A 17231-nucleotide genomic window follows, 5' to 3' on the forward strand; every position below is an offset into this window, starting at 1 on the left:
AATGGCGGCGATCTTGCGATTTTTTATTTTTTTTGAAAGGTGTTTATGTTTTACAAGTAAACACAAGAGTAAAAATACAGTAAAGTAAATAAAGGGGGTACCAAGGCACCAATTATGTATTGCAGAAAAACAAGTACATCTTTGTGGGTCATGGTGACCCATTGAGAGCAATGACATGGCACAACAATCACAACGATAATCCCAATTCCCTGGAAAAATATTTCCCCTTTTCCCCATATTGGGGGGGGGGGGGGGGGATTCAGGATGCAGCTAGTAGGGTACCATAACAAGACAACAGCAATCGCACACACACTCATACACTTTTAGGCCACGTACACACGGGCGGACTGTTGGCCCAACTTTGTCCGCTGAACAGTGTTTCAGCTGACAGTCCGCTCGTGTGTGGGCTTCAGCGGACAGTTTCAGCGGACAGTCTGACGAACAAAGTTTTTCGGAAATCCCGTAAAACTGTCCGCTGAAACTTGGTTTGAGCGGACAGTCCGCTCGTGTGTAGGCTTGTTCGTCAAACTAAGTTCCGCGCATGCTCAGAAAGGATTTACACGCCGAAGGTTGCATTGCAGTGTATAGGACGTCGTTTTTCTAGTCCTGTCGTACGTGCCGTTCACGTCATCGCGCACGGTTTCAGCGGACTGTTCGTTCATCGTGTGTGGTCAAGTCCGCTCATGCTAATTTTGAGCGGACTGTTTGTCAAACTGTTTGACGAACAAGGTTGGGCGAACAGTCCGCGCGTGTGTACGCGGCCTTATGCACCTCAAAAATACATTAGTCTCAGCCCACCTCACTCTTGACTTCATAAGAGGCAAAAGATTGAAATTATACAAAGCCACTTCTAATTCTAATATCTAATTACCTCTTGGAGTACGAGGATACTACTCATTGTAACTTAAGTTTGATTAAGTCTTCTGGGATGACAAGACTGTGCCCCAAAATGAATTAGTGACATCTAGCCATGGCTGCCATATTTTAGTGAATTTTAATGTACAAGCTCTGATTTTATATATTAGTTTTAGTTTGGGGAGTTCCCCATTAATTATGCGATAGATAGAGGGTTTGGGTCGTTGGAAGGTTTACATCCTTCCAGTGTAATAATAAAACTTTTCGTGCATAGTACAAAATTGTGTGTGTGGGATACGAGTATGGGCTCTGTATACAAAATCGTTTAGTATACCTAAAACCTCGTATACACGATCAGATTGTTGGCAGGGGATTGTCAGTTGACAGACTATTGGCCTAAAATCTGACCGTTAGTATGCTCCTTTTGACAACTGTTGTCCAACTTTCTGCCAACAAATGTTGGATGACAGGCTAGTAAATTTTCAACGGACAACGGTCTGCTGTCAGATTTTCTGAAGGTCAGTGTACAAGTCTGTTACATAAAAGTCGAAAGTACAAACTCGCATGCTCACCAAACATGAAATTAGCAGAAGGGGCCCAAAGGGTGGCGCTCAAGAGCTGAAATTCCTCATAGTACGTCATTATGTTTGTGTTTGTTGGCCGACAAATGTGTACCTTTTGTGTACCCTTTGGACAAAAATCAGACGCTCAGTTGGCCAACAATCAGATCGTGTGGGGTAAACAGCTCAATCTCTGTATTTGTGGACAATACTAAGCTAAGCAGGGCAATAACTTGTGGAAACCTTGCAAAATGAAGGGGAAGTTGTAAGCGTGGTAAGAAAGAACTGCCTAGAGCACTAACTGGGAACTGCACCAAGGGAAAGAGACAGGAAGTCTGAAACACCACAAAAACCTGGCTGGTAACTGGTAGCCGTGCCAAGAGAACATCCAAGACTTCCCTCCCTTGACGGCTTAGAGAGGGTGAGCTGCATAAAATGGATAGACTGACAGGAGTTTGTAGGTCCTGAAAAGCTGGTCACCTGATAGATACTTCATGGAATTGGCAGATGAGGCCAAATTGCCGATGCAATAAGCAGCAAAAGTCAGAGACGTGAACCTGTGAAACCTTCCCACCCTTGGTAGAAGCCCTCGGAATAAAGTGGATAAGAACCATTGGCCAGAACGATTACCTGAGACCAAGCTTGCCCCGAGTTCTACATGCCACTGTAAAGAAATTCCAACATCACTTGCAGGTGTACTGAGAAGAGCAGGAGCCACAACTGACGCCTCTGCGCAAGCCGAGTGGGCTAAGATCTCCTCCATCCTGTCTAACAATGTCGTATAGACGAGAGAGCTCATGAAGTACCGCATGAATCTGGGTTGAAGAATCATGCATAGAAGGGTTGGGACGAAGTTGGGATTAACCACCTAAAAGTACTGCCCCTCCCCCCCAGCTGAGGCCAGGCAAGGGGTACGCCAGTGATAAAACTAAGCTATGAGTTTGGTATGGTCCCACCCCTTGATGATGGGGTGCTATCATGCACTGAAACCCCTATGTAGCTGTGGAGGAATGAATGTGAAAAGGCAGCTTCCGAAATGCACGACATACCCTGATCTAAGGAAACACAAACTAGAGAAATGAGAACAGACAACCAACACACAAATCAACAACACCCCTACGTACCCCTACCCTACCCCTACGTACCTGACAAGTATGACCAGTCTGTGCTGAGAAAGAAATATTTGATTACGTTCAGTGTTTCGGAATTCACTGCTGCTGCTAGCATTAGACTTTAATTAGAAACGATCTTGGAGGACTGAACAAGAAGAAGGTAGATGCACAGTGACATATTGTCCCTGTGTCGGTGTACAATGTAGCGATGCCAATTGAAGGGAGAGAGGAGCTGGCATAAGTAGTGGGAGAAGCCAGCGGGTGGCCCCCTCGGGAAGGCGAATGAGCACATGGAGAGAGGAGCTGGCGAGTAGCCTACCCCTCCCCCCCCGCAGGAACACCAGGGGACGTGGGCGGGCAGCCCCCACGTGAAGTCAGATCTGCACATAGAGAGAGGAGCTAGCGGCGGGCGATTACCACCCCACATGAGTGCCGGGAGAAGCGGGCGAGCCCCTCGTGGAGTCTAACCTGAACAGGGAGAGAGGAGCTGGAGGCGGATGATCATCCCCCGTTGTGAGCCCGGGAGAATCTGGCGGGCGAGCGCCTGAACACCCCCCCCCCCCCCGTGTGACAAGAAGGTGGGTAGGCGGGAAGTTTCCCCAGTGTGAGCACCGAGAGAGGAACCTCCACCATAGTTGCGGCTGACCGCCGTTCAGTAAAGACCCGGAAGTGACGTATGTCGGCGTAACCCAGAAATGAGCCGACGAAGGCTCTGATGGGGCAGGAGGGATTTAAAGCCCTCAGACTCCTCTTACAAATTCAGGCTAGCCTGCGGCCAGCCTTCCAATCTATACACTAGGGGGAGAACCTCTGGGGGAATCTAGGATGGAAAAGGACCTGGGGGTCCTAGTGGATGATAGGCTCAGCAATGGTATGCAATGCCATGCTGCTGCTAACAAAGCAAACTGAATATTGGCATGCATTAAGGCTTGATTCACACTAATGCATTTTTTGATGCATTTTGCAGGAATGCAGGGAATTTTTTTTAACATGGGTTCCTATGGAATATGTTCACATCAATGCATTTTAGTGCCTCTGCGTTTTTGGAAAGGGTCGGGGACTTTTTTTCCCTCAAAATGTAGTGTTTTGCATGTAATAGAATTCAATGGACCAGCATGCCAGCATGCCGTGATTTGCATTTTGCATTTTTTTTGTTTCTTTTTTTTACACTGTATATAGCTGGTTGCTAAGGAGAGGCCCGGCCACCTTGTCCTTAGCAACCAATGAGTCATCAGCTGTCAGCTGACTTCCCACTGAATGTAAAAAAGAAAGATCAAGAAAAAAAATGGCTTGGGGTCCCCCCAGGTGCATACCATGCCCTTGGGTCTAGTATGGATTCGGAGGGGACCCCCACTCCAAAATGTAAAAAAAAAATGACGTGGGGTTCCCCCCTAAAATCCACACCAGATCCTTATCTGAGCATGCAGCCCGGTAGGTCAGGAAAGGGAGGGGACAAGCGAGCGCCCCCCTCCTGAACCATACCAGGCCGCATGCCCTCAATATGGGGAGATGGGTGCTTTGGGGCAGGGGGGGCTCTGCGCCCCCCACCCCAAAGCACCTTGCCCCCATGTTGATGGGGACAAGGGCCGCTTCCCAACAACCCTTGTTCGGTGGTTGTCGGGGTCTGCGGGCGGGGGGGCTTATCGGAATCTAGAAGCCCCCTTCAACAAGGGGGCCCCCAGGATCCCCACCCCCTATGTGAATGAGTATGGGGTACATTGTACCCCTACCCATTCACCTGGAAAAAAAAGTAGTGTAGTGTAGTGTTAAAAAACAAGACAAGTCTTTTATTATTTATTCTTCTCCGCTTCATCCTCCGGTCTTCTCCTTCTTCCGCTCTTCTGTCTTCTTTGTCTGGTGTTCTTCTGCTGCCACCGCCGCTGCTCCCACCGACAACCCTTCTCCGATGCTGTGTGTCAGGTCACCTTGAGGCCAGGTGACAGATGCACACCGTAGGGATCAGGAGTGCACCGCAAGGTTGTGGACCCTACGGCTGACTGCTGCGGACCGGGGTTCAAGGTGATAGGAAGGCAGGGCCGCCAGAGCACCAAGATGGATCCCACCGGGGTTAGATCGTAAGATTCCCTGGGGCACAGAGTCTAAGAACCAGCAGGTGTTCACCAGAGCCTCTAATGGTGAGGATGAACTTGGCTGCAACTGGCTCCAGGTCGCTACCCCCAGGGTTCCCCAGCTCACACCCACAGTAGGCAACAGGAGGATAGGGATGGTGAGGGACAAAGCCAAGGTCGGGGCCACAAGCAGACAGGAATAGTCAGGGACACGCCAAAAGGACGTCACACGTGGCCTCCAGGTGATGTAATCTGATTGCCACGCCCCCTCGTTATTTAAGGAATGCCGGACCTCAGTGCCGGCAGATCAGCGGGACGCAGCATCGGAGGAGGGTCGTTGGCGGGAGCAGTGGCGGCGACAGAGGAAGAAGAACACCGGACAAAGAACACAGAAGAGTGGAAGAAGGAGAAGACCGGAGGATGAAGATGCGGAAGAAGATGGACGAAGAAGCGGAGAAGAAGAAGATTTTTAATAAAAGACTTGTCAAAAACTGTCTACTGTATTTTTTAACACTATACTACAGTACTTTTTTTCCAGGTGAATGGGTAGGTGAACAATGTACTTCGTAACCTTGGGCTTCTAGATTCTGATAAGCCACCTGCCGCAGACCCCGACAACCACCGGGCAAGGGTTTTTGGGAAGAGGCCCTTGTCCTCATCAACATGTTGATGGCATGCGGCCTGGTATGGTTCAGGAGGGGGGCGCGCTCGCTCGTCCCCCTCCCTTTCCTGACCTGCTGGGCTACATGCTCGGATTAGGGTCTGGTATGGATTTTGGGGGACCCCCATGCCATTTTGTTTTTTAAAATTTTGGCGTGGGGGTCCCCTCCGAATCCATACTAGACCTAGCCGGCATTTTTTTTTTTTTTACATTCAGCGGGAAGTCAGCTGACAGCTGATGACTCATCAGTTGCTAAGGACACGGCAGCCAGCTTCCTGGCCCTCTTCTTAGTAACCAGCTATATACAGTGTAAAAAAAACGAGAATCGCGCCAAAATCGCTGTAAAAACGCGTGTCCAAAAACGTGGCAAGCACCACAAAAAGCACTGCAGAAACGCTCAAAAGCAACATGCATAAATGTGAATTGAGCCTAAAAAGGGATTCATTCCAGAGAGCACCGGTCCTCAGGAAGGATGTACTGGAAATGGAGCGAGTACAGAGAAGGGCAACAAAGCTAATAAAGAGACTGGAGAATATTATGCCGCGTAAATACGTATCAGACTATCCGGCGGACTTAGTCTGGCGGACAAACCGCCGGACTGTCCGCCGGACTTTCCGAACAAGCTACCTGCCTACACGTGGTTGCTGTACTTTTGAAATGAACGGACATGCCCACACACATGGAGGAAAGCCCTTCATTTTGAACGCGTCTCCAGGTAGCCGGGACCAGCGAAGGAGGTGTCACCTGGTATGGAGTTAAAGGGGAAGCCCTGGATGTAATAATGGCAGGGGATATTAATTTTTGTATGGATCCAGTATATGATAGTACGTCCAGTGCAAAGGGGATGAGTGGGAAGAGCTTAAAAACAATTAGGCTCCGGTTGAGACAGAGCCAATTGATAGATGTATGGAGGATACAGCATGAAAAAATAAAAGATTATACGTTTTATTCCCCAGTGCACGGGACGTACTCTAGGCTGGACTATATATTTGTCGAACATAGATTATTAGAGACCGTTACGGAAACAAAAATAGAAATAGCAACCTTGTCAGACCATTCCCTGGTGACAATGAAGATGAGGATACCTGGGACACAGAGACACCCGTTCACCTGGCGGTTAAATGAGGATCTTCTTTGGGATAATAAAACTGCAGAAACGATACAGAAAGAAATAGAATTTTGTTTTATGATAAATGATACAGGTGAAGTATCGGGTGCTGCCCTGTGGGAGGGCCATAAAGCTTATGTTAGAGGTATTCTCATCTCCATAGGGACCAGAAAAAAAAAGGAAAGAAGAGAAGAAAGGGAGAACCTGATAAGAGAGGTCCATAGTTTGGAACAGGAGCATAAAAAGCAAGGGGGTCGACAACAAGACATCTTTCATCGATTGATCAATAAGAGAGAGGAGCTTAAAGATATTTATGATGAGGAAGCTAGAAGGGTATTAGAGGGGAGAGCCAGAGAGAGATACTACGGGGAAAATAAAATAGGAAAAAGTTTAGTGAGACAAGTGAAAAGTAAGAGAGGGGTTAATTTCATTGATAAAATAATGGATAAGAACGGTAAAATGGCCTACACCTCCAGGGAAATAGCAGAAGTATTTAAACAATATTATGAAGCACTGTATAACGTAGGACAGAAGGGGGAACAGGGTAAAGGGAAAAAGGAAAAAATTCAAGAATTTTTGCATAAAGCTAAAGTACCTAGAATACCAGACTGGGACAGGGAGGATATGGATAGACCCATTACCGAAGAAGAAATTTACAAGGCGCTGAAAGATACTGCTTCAGGGAAAAGTCCGAGTCCTGACGGGTTCGTGATCTCGTACTATAAAAAATTTAAGGAAATTTTAGTCCCCCAATTCTGTAAATATATAAATGGAATAGGTTCAGAATATGATATGGGGGGAGAAGCGTTGCGAGCTGCAATAACGTTGATCCCGAAAGAAGACAAAGATCATACACTTTGCGGTAATTATAGGCCGATAGCCCTGTTAAACACGGATGTAAAATTATACGCCAAAGTATTAGCAGCAAGATTAAAAGGAAAAATGACAGAATTGATACATCCGGACCAAGTCGGATTCATCCCCGAGAGAGAGGGAAGGGATAATGGGATTAGGGCATTGCTCCTTATCCAGGCATTAAAAAATAATGGGTCCCCAGGGCTATTCCTGTCAATGGACGCTGAGAAAGCCTTTGACAGGGTTGACTGGGGACTCATGTTAGAAACACTAGAAGAGATGGGGGTGGGTCCGAGGATGCTCCATTGGATCAAGGCGTTATATAACAATCCACAAGCGACGGTAAGGGTTAATGGTGAATCATCTACATTGCTTCAAATGGGAAATGGCACCAGACAGGGGTGTCCATTATCGCCCCTGCTGTTTGCGATTTCCCTTGAACCATTGTTGGCCTCAATCCGAAACAACCCAGATATTAAGGGGATTAGGGTGGGAGAGGAAGAGCACAAACTTGCCGCATATGCAGATGATGTGCTCTTCTTCATTACAAACCCCCGGATAACGATCCCGAATCTGCTAAGAACGTTAGAAAAATTCGGACAAATATCAAATCTGAAGATTAACCTTGGCAAATCTGAAGTTCTAAATATTAACATTAGCATTCAAGAAGAGGAAAGACTAAGAGCACAATTTTATTTCCCCTGGCGTAAAGAAATTAAATACTTGGAAATTCTCCTCTCGAATACCATAAGGAAAATATATCTGAAAAATTACATCCCTCTTTTAGAGGAAATAAAGAGAGAAATAAATAAAATTTCATCTAGCCCCCTCTCGTGGTTGGGACGGATAAACGTGGTCAAAATGATTTTAGTCCCGAAGATTATCTATAAGTTCCAAATGATACCCATTGCACTCCCTGCGACCTTTTTTGTAATATTAAGGAAAATAATATCGAAATTTATATGGCAAAATAAAAAGCCGAGAATTGCGTTTGCGGTATTAAGGAGAGGGGAAAAGCAAGGGGAGGTGGCAGCTCCGGACTTAAAAAGATACTATAATGCAGTGGTTCTTTCACGGGTGGTGGAATGGGCGAAAGATGTAAATGAAAAGAGATGGGTAGGCATAGAAAACACATTATGTCAAACACAATTAGGGAGATTAATATGGAATCCGCCACAATACAGGACATTGGGTCCTAACACACATGAAATAACACGACACGTATTTAAAATTTGGGACCGAAAACACACAAAACAAATGGGGGTACAATTCACCTTTGATTTTTTTAAAAGAAAATAAATATTTCCCACCGGGACAACAAGAAATAGGGGGGAATTGGATAATAAAAAATAATGCACAATTAAAAGACATTTTAGTAAAAGATAAATTAAGCACTTATCAAACACTAAGGGAGGACACAGAGCTCATGAGGATTGATGAATGGCGGTTCCTCCAGCTACGTCAGTTTGTTGCAAAGCTGCCCCAACCAATACGGAGCAAAGAAGAGCTTAGACCCTTTGAACAGCTTTGTCAGAAAGTAAAATCCAAAAAAAATATAGGTCTTATCTATAAAATACTCTCTGAGGGGGACGAGCAGGAGGAGCCGGCATTTATCAAAAAATGGGAAAAAGAGCTGGGGGTACAATGTAGCACTCAAATTAGAAAGAAAATATTTAAATTAATTCACTATGCGGGGGGAGTGAACAAACTGATAGAAACGAACTACAAATGTATAGCAAGGTGGTATGCCACCCCTGACAAATTAAGTAGGTTTGGAAATGAACAATCCCCGGACTGTTGGCGGGGATGTAAGACAATTGGGAGTATGGGTCATATATGGTGGGATTGTCCCACAATTAAAGAATATTGGAAGAGGATTATTGATATAATAAAAGTGGTCACAGGAAAACAAATTAGAGAAGACCCATGGATGGTTTTATTTCATGGGACAGATGAGACAATAAAACAATATAAATCCTCGTTAGTTCCCATATTACTTGATACCGCAAAAAGCTTAATCCCGAGAAAATGGCGAGAGAAGGAGAGCCCTAAAATACAGGAGTGGTTCTCTCGAGTATCCGAAATTCAACATATGGAGGGTTTTGAGGAAGGGGAAGAGGAACCATCCGCAAAGGAGGATAGAGTTGGGAAATGGGAACCCTGGGTAAAATTTAAAAAATCTTGGCGATACGTGGAGGAATTAACACAATAGCAACAAAGAAAAGTAAATAGGAAGAAATAAATAATAATTAAACTGGAACCCCGCGAGAAATTAACCAGGAATGGGTGGGGGGTGGTGGGGGAGGGAGGGGTGAGAAGATAGAAGGGTATTTAAGGATTCGAGAAAAATTTTGTACAAAATTAAGATTAAATCAGATAATAGTATGAAATGTTTGTAAAAGAGAGGAATGAATTGTGGTTTATTTTATTTTTCTCTGTTTCTCTTTGTTTGTTTATATATGGATGGAAAAAACAAATAAATAAAGATAATAAAAAAAAAAAAAAAAAAGGGAAGCCCTACGCTGAAAAAACGGCATGGGGGTCCCCCTCTAGGTCCATATCAGACCCTTATCCGAGCACGCTACCCGGCCGGTCAGGAAAGGGGGTGGGAATGAGCGAGCGCCCCCCTCCTGAGCCGTACCAGGCCGTGTGCCCTCAACATTGGGGGGTGCTTTGGGGAAGCACCCCAAAGCACCTTGTGTCCCCATGTTGATGAGGACAAGGTCCTCTTCCTGACAACCCTGGCCGTTGGTTGTCGGGGTCTGCAGGCGGGGGGCTTATCGGAATCCGGGAGCCCCCTTTAATAATCTTCGCCACCGCCCTCTTCTTTCGACTTCGGGGGTCTTGTCCCCCTCTTCGGGGGTCTTGTCCCCCTTTTCGGTTCTTCTTGCCGGACCACCGTGCCTTCTTCTAGCTCTTTTACAATCGGTGGCCCGGTCTTCTGTCGCCGCTGTCGCCGGAGCTGTGCAATAAACTATTTTAACCCTTGTGTGTTGTGTTTTTTTTCACAGGTGAATGGGTAGGGGTACATTGTACCCCATACTCATTCACATAGGGTGGGAGGCCGGGATCCGGGGGCCCCCTTATTAAAGGGGGCTCCCGGATTCCGATAAGCCCCCCGCCCGCAGCCCCCGACAACCAACGGCCTGGGTTGTCAGGTAGAGGCCCTTGTCCTCATCAACATGGGGACAAGGTGCTTTGGGGTGGGGGGCCGCGCACCCCCCCATGTTGAGGGCATGTGGCCTGGTACGGCTCAGGGGGGGGGGGGGCGCTCGCTCGTCCCCACCCCCTTTCCTTGCCGGTCGGGTAGCGTGCTCGGATAAGGGCCTGATATGGACCTAACCTAGGGGGGACCCCAGCGCCGATTTTTCGGCGTAGGGATTCCCCTTTAAGTCCATACCAGGTGACGGGGCCAGCGATGCCTCCTTCACTGGCTCCGGCTACCTGGAGACGCGCTCACAATGAGCTGACTTTTCCCCGGGGCGGGAAAAGTCCGTTCATTTCAAAAGTACGGCAGACTGGCACACACACGGCCATACTGTCCGCCGAAATGCGAGTCCGTCGGTCAGATTGAAGTGCAAAAATACTTTCTTAGTCCACCGGACTTTTGGGTAAAAAAAGTCTGCCGGAGCCCACACACGGGCGGATTGTCCGGCGGACTCAAGTCGGATTGTTTGATCATGTGTATGAGGCATTAGAAGAAAATCTGTTAGAGCCTGCAAAAGACTTGAGAATGGGGCAGAGGTTCACCTTCCAGCAGGACAACAACCCTGAACATACAGCCAGAGCTACAATGGAATGGTTTAGCTCAAAGCATATTCATGTGTTATGCCCCATACACACTATCAGTTTTTCTTTTGAGTTTTTCCTTCAAATTTACCAAAACCATGTAGTGCAAGGGCCTGTCTGATTGAAACTCCTAAGGTTTGACCTCATATTATATGGTTTTGGTAAATCTGAAGGAAAAACTCAGCAGAAAAACTGATAAACCCTGTACACACAGTTGGGCATTCCGACGTCGAAATCTGTCGGATTTTCTCTGACGGACTTTGGCTCAAACTTGCCTTGCATACACACGGTCACACAAAGTTGTTGAAAAATCTGATTGTTCAGAACGAGGTGATGTAAACCACATATGATGGGACTATAAAGAGGCCAGTAGCCAATAGCTTTCGTCTTGTAATTTATTCTGAGCATGTGTGGCACTTTGTGCATCGGAATAGTATAAACACAATCGGAATTTGAACGATTGGATTTTGTTGTCGGAAAATTTTAGATCCAGATCTCAAACTTTGTGTGTCGGAAATTCCAACGGAAAAAGTCCAATGGAGTCCCCACACGATCGGAATTTCCGACAACACAGTCCGATCGCACATTTTTCGTCGGACAGTCCGACCGTGTGTACAAGGCAATAGTGTGTATGGGGCTTTAGAATGGCTCAGTAAATGTCCAGATATAAATCCAATTGAGAATCTGTGGCAAGACTTGAAAATTGGTGTTCACGGATGCTCATCTAATCTGACAGAGCTTGAGCTATATTGCAGAAAAAATTGACAAAAATTTCACTTTCTAGATGTGCAAAGCTGGTAGAGACATCTTCCTACAAGCTTCACCAGGAACGGATAGAAATCACAAGACTGCTATATACTGCTGATGAGAAAACGTAGTTAACTGTTTATATTTACTAAAATAATTGCATTTCCTTGTTCTGGGTACTTTGGGAGACCAGATATAGTGCAGTGTCCTGGGTTTAGTAACACTTTAAGAGGGATTTCACACTGCGCCGCCCATAGCGCCGGCGGTTAAACGCCGCTATTTTTAGTGCCGTTTTACCATCGGATTTGCGGCGCATTTCGCCCGCTAGTGGGTCGCGTTTAAACCCTCTAGCAGCCAACAAAGGGTTAAAACCGCCCGCAATAGCGGCGTTTTGCCAGCGGTATTGCATCGCTGCCCCATTGATTTCAATGGGGAGCGGAGGTGGAGGAGTGGTAAACACACCGCTCCTTCACTTCTCCAAAGAAGCTGCTGGCAGGACTTTTCCTGACGTCCTGCCAGCGCACCGCTCCGGTGTGAAAGCCTCGGGCTTTCACACTGGAGACAATGGTGCAGCAGTTTGAGGGTGGATTGCAGGCGATATTTCTACCGCTATAGCGCCTGCAAAACGCCCTCGGTATGAAAGGGGTCTAAGAGAGGGATATACTGCAGAGCAAAATATATAATTTTACCCCTGTGCAAAGCATTAGTAGGACCTTCAGTTTTGGTCGCCAGTTCACAAAAAGGATACTGGGGAACTGGAGAAAGTGCAGAAAAGAGCACCCAAACCTATAAGAGGCCTAGAGGCGATTCAGTTCGCATTGTGCGCTATACAAGTATTCATTCATTCATTCATTCATGGAGATGCTTAGCTATGAGGAAGGATTAGCTGAACTGAATTTATTCTCTCTTGAGAAGAGGAGATTAAGGGGGGATATGAAAAACATTTTTAGTAGTGGTCCATATAGTTATTCACTTTAAGGTCATCACAGAGGACAAATGGGCACTCTTTACGTCTGGAGGAAAATCTCCAAATACAGAAAGTTTTCTTCACAGTAAGAGCTGTGAAAATGTTGAATAGACTCGCTCAAGAGCCAGTTCTGTCCAGCTCAGTAGATTGCATTAAAAAATGCCTGGATTCTGTCAAAAATGTACATAATATAACTGGATACTAACATTTATAGGTTGATCCAGGGAATATCCGATTGCCTCTTGGGGAATCAGGAAGGAATTTTTTCCCCAGCTGGGGTAAATTGGATCATGCTCTGCTGTTTGTTTATTTTTTGCGTGCATCAACTTGGGTATAGGATTGTATATATGGAGGTTTTCTATTTGTGTGTGCGTGTGTGATTTTTTTCCCCTCTAGGTTAGTTGAACTAGATGGACTTGTGTCTTTTTTTTCAACCAGACTAACTACTGTATGTAACTATAAAGCATTCACATATTTGGTAGATGGTGGTTTGACAGAAAAAGTGGAATCTTAACACTATAAGCGTATATAAAGAGCTAAGGCTCCATTCACACCTGGGTATTCCGGAATCGCTGATTGTGCCCAAGATTCCAGAATCAAGGCAAAATGCAAGACGCGTCTGCGATGCAATTAATTCTAATGGCACTCCAATCACTGTACAATTTTGCCATGGATATCTTTTGGGCGATATTGTAATGCGTTGTGATTTGCCGCGATTTATCATGCGACAACTGTGGCAAAATTGCACCGCAATTAGGGTGCCATTAGAACGAATGGTTTTGCAAACGCGTCCCACGGTTTCCACAATTCTGCAATCTTGGGCACAATCGCCCGTGATTCCGGAAATGGTTTAGCAAGAAGCTTGTTCTTTTATGGGGAACCATCAGGAATGACATAAAGAGAGTCAGCTTGTCTAATGCAAGCAGTGTCTGAAAGGTAAACCAACACAGCATGAAGTACATTCAGAAAGTGAAGAGAAATTCCCTTCTGGTGTACTGGAGCTTGATGAAAGGACGAAAGAACAGGTTAAAAACTGAAAACACTTTAAAGTGGTTGTAAACCTCAGAAATTACATTTGTATAAAGCATATCCCTCTACTCAATTAGGAATACTAATGCCGCGTACATACGATCAGACAGTCCGGCGGACAATCCGTCGGACTTTCCAACGGAGGTCCGCCGGACTTTCTGAAAGAGCGGACTTGCCGACACACGAACAGACTTTTGGCGGAAGTCCGCCGGACTTTTGGCGGAGGTCCGCCGGACTTTCCAAATGAACGACTAAAGTCCGTTCATTTTGAACGTGACTTCAGGTACGACGAGCCTAGCGAAGGAAGTCAATGTCACCGCTTCCATCGGCGAGATTGACACCTTGCGAGCCCCGTCACCTGGTATGGGTTTTAAGGGTAACCCCTACGCCGAAAAACGGCGTGAGGGTCCCCCAAAGTCCATACCAGATCCTTATCTGAGCACACAGCCCGGCCTGTCAGGAAAGGGGGTGGGGACGAGCGAGCGCCCCCCACCTGAGCCGTACCAGGCTGCTTGCCCTTAAGTAGGGATGAGCCGAACACTCCCCGGTTCGGTTCGCACCAGAACTTTCGAACAGACCCCAAATTCGAACGAACTTTAGAACCCCATTGACGTCTATGGGACTCGAACGTTCAAAATTAAAAGTGCTAATTTTAACGGCTAATATGCAAGATACTGTCCTAAAAAGGGTTTGGGGACCTGGCTCTTGCCCCAGGGGACATGGGTCAATGCCTAAAATGTTTTTAAAAATGGCCGTTTTGGCAGAAGCACTGATTTTAATGATGATTAAAGTGAAAAAAAAGTGAAATATTCCTTTAAATATGGTGCCTGGGGGGTGTCTGTAGTATGCCTGTGAAGTGCCACGTGTTTCCCGTGTTTAGAACAGTCCCTGCACAAAATGACATTAAACAGAAATAACATAATTGAAAACTGCTTGCGGTTTTAATGTTATATCTGGTTCCTGCAATATGGTTGAAAACCATTGAGAAAGATGGCATGGGTAGCCCTCCCTGCCCATTACCAGCCCCTTTGGGTCTTGTACGCATATCAAGGGGAACCCTGTACCCATATTAAAAAAAGGAAATGCGTGTGGCCCCCAGGCCCTATATACTCAGAACAGCAGTATATAGGCGGTGCAAACAAGACAGGGACTGTGTAGGTTTGTTGTGTTAAGTTAAATCTGTTTGTAATTTTCAACTGGTACATTTTTAAAGTGTAGCTCCAGTCAAAAAAACAATTTTTAAGCTTTTTGGAAAACATAGGGAAGGGTTATCACCCCTGTATAATTTGTTTTGTCGTCCATCTTTTTTCGTCTCACTTGCTGTTGTCTCCTTCCGTTTGCAAGTAGGAGATGTTTGTAAGTTGGATGTTTGAAAGTAGGGGCCTGCCCTATATGCTCTGCAGAAATGGCGGAACAAGGTGTTGGTTTTGCCACAACATTGTAAGCCCTCAAAGTGACTCTTGCTGGGCGCTGGACACACACACAGGGGGGGCACTGGAGGGAGAACACACAGGGGGACACTGGAGGGAGAACACACACACAGGGGGACAGTGGAGGGAGAATGCACACACACACAGGGGGACACTGGAGGGAGAACGCACACACACACACAGGTGGACACTGGAGGGAGAACGCACACACACAGGGAGACACTGGAGGGAGAACGCACACACACACAGGGGGACACTGGAGGGAAAACACACACAGGGTGACACTGGAGGGAGAACACACACACAGGGGGAAACTGGAGGGAGAACACACACAGGGGAACACTGGAGGGAGAACACACATAGGGGACACTGGAGGGAGAACGCACACACACACACACACACACACAGGGGGACACCGGGGAGAGAACACACACAGGGAGACACTGGAGGGAGAACACACACAGGGGGGACACTGGAGGGAGAACGCACACACACAGGGGCACTGGAGGGAGAACACACACACAGGGGGACACTGGAGGGAGAACACACACAGGGGGACACTGGAGGGAGAACGCACACACACACACACACAGGGGGACACTGGAGGGAGAACGCACACACGCACAGGTGGACACTGGAGGTAGAACGCACACACACAGGGGGACACTGTGGGGAGAACACACACAGGGGGACACTGGAGGGAGAACAAACACAGGGGGGCACTGGAGGGAGAACACACACACACAGGGGGGCACTGGAGGGAGAACACACACACAGGGGGAAACTGGAGGGAGAACACACACACAGGGGGACACTGGAGGGAGAACACACACAGGGGGACACTGGAGGGAGAACACACACAGGGGGACACTGGATGGTAGGGGCACCAGGGGAGTATCATGGGCCTTCCTGCGGTCATGTTGGGGCCCATACATCTGTACTACCTCCCCCGCCCATCATTTGTGTCGGCCCTGGTGTTTCACTCACCGAGTCACCCAATGCCAGTAATAAAATTTCTAATCGTGCACTGCTCCCCGCCGGCCCCTCCACTCTTCTCATCCATCCCAGGTCACGTGATGTCACGATGCATACACTACACAAATACCTGGGATGGACGTGAGGGAAGGAGGGGCCAGTGGGGAGCAGCGGACCATTAGCAGCAGTATTATAATCGGCATCACGGCATCGGCATGTAATACAGCCGATTCAAGTAGCCTGTCAGGTGGCCAAGTCCAGGCCCCTAACGACCTCGGGCGGCACCCGAGTGACCGACTGGTCAGTCCGCCCCTGGGGGGGACAGAAGAAAGACATATCAGTCTGTAAGTCGGAAGTAGGAGTCTTAGCAAAATGGCAGAAATAACTAAAATTAAAGTGATAGTCTCTTGAGCAATAATAGTCTCTCATATGTGAGGGCAAAAGCCATGCAAATGTCCATAATTTTCAGCTTATACAAAATCCCTCAGGTGATACACGTTTGAGATCTCCCCAGAGTGGTGTAATGATTTTGAGGTCAGGAAACTAAGATGGCCACTCCAGAACCTTCACTTTATTCTGCTGTAGCCAATGACAGGTCGACTTGGCCTTGTGAAATTACATAGCAGGAGGGGGAAAGAAGGGGAAAAGAGGACAAGGGGGATTTTTCAGCGGTGCAGAATATGACAAAACTAGAACAAGATATAATAAAAATTCATATTAATTTATTAATGTACATTAAAAAAGCACTATAGTATCATACAAAAATTCAAGAAGCAGTGTGCGCATTATTACTGGACTAGAGGGATCCCAGCAGTAAAAGTTGACAGGCTGATCGCACTTGTTCCCAACATGTTTCGCAATAAGCTTCTTCAGGGGAAATGTGCAACTAACAATAAATTTAATAAAAAATTTGTATACAAAGAACAGAATTATTATGAAATACATATCAGTATACAGTATGGTTAAAAGACTGCATAAATACAAATAACCCCAGTATGTGTGATCTGACAAAGTGGCGCTTACCGCAATCGCCAAGCAAACCGCAAACCCGGAATCGACAACAAGATGGGAATA

Source organism: Lithobates pipiens, unplaced genomic scaffold (assembly GCF_037356315.1).
Source record: "Lithobates pipiens isolate NorthernLeopardFrog02 unplaced genomic scaffold, aLitPip1_a1.2 Scaffold_16, whole genome shotgun sequence".
NCBI classification, from domain to species: Eukaryota; Metazoa; Chordata; class Amphibia; order Anura; family Ranidae; genus Lithobates; species Lithobates pipiens.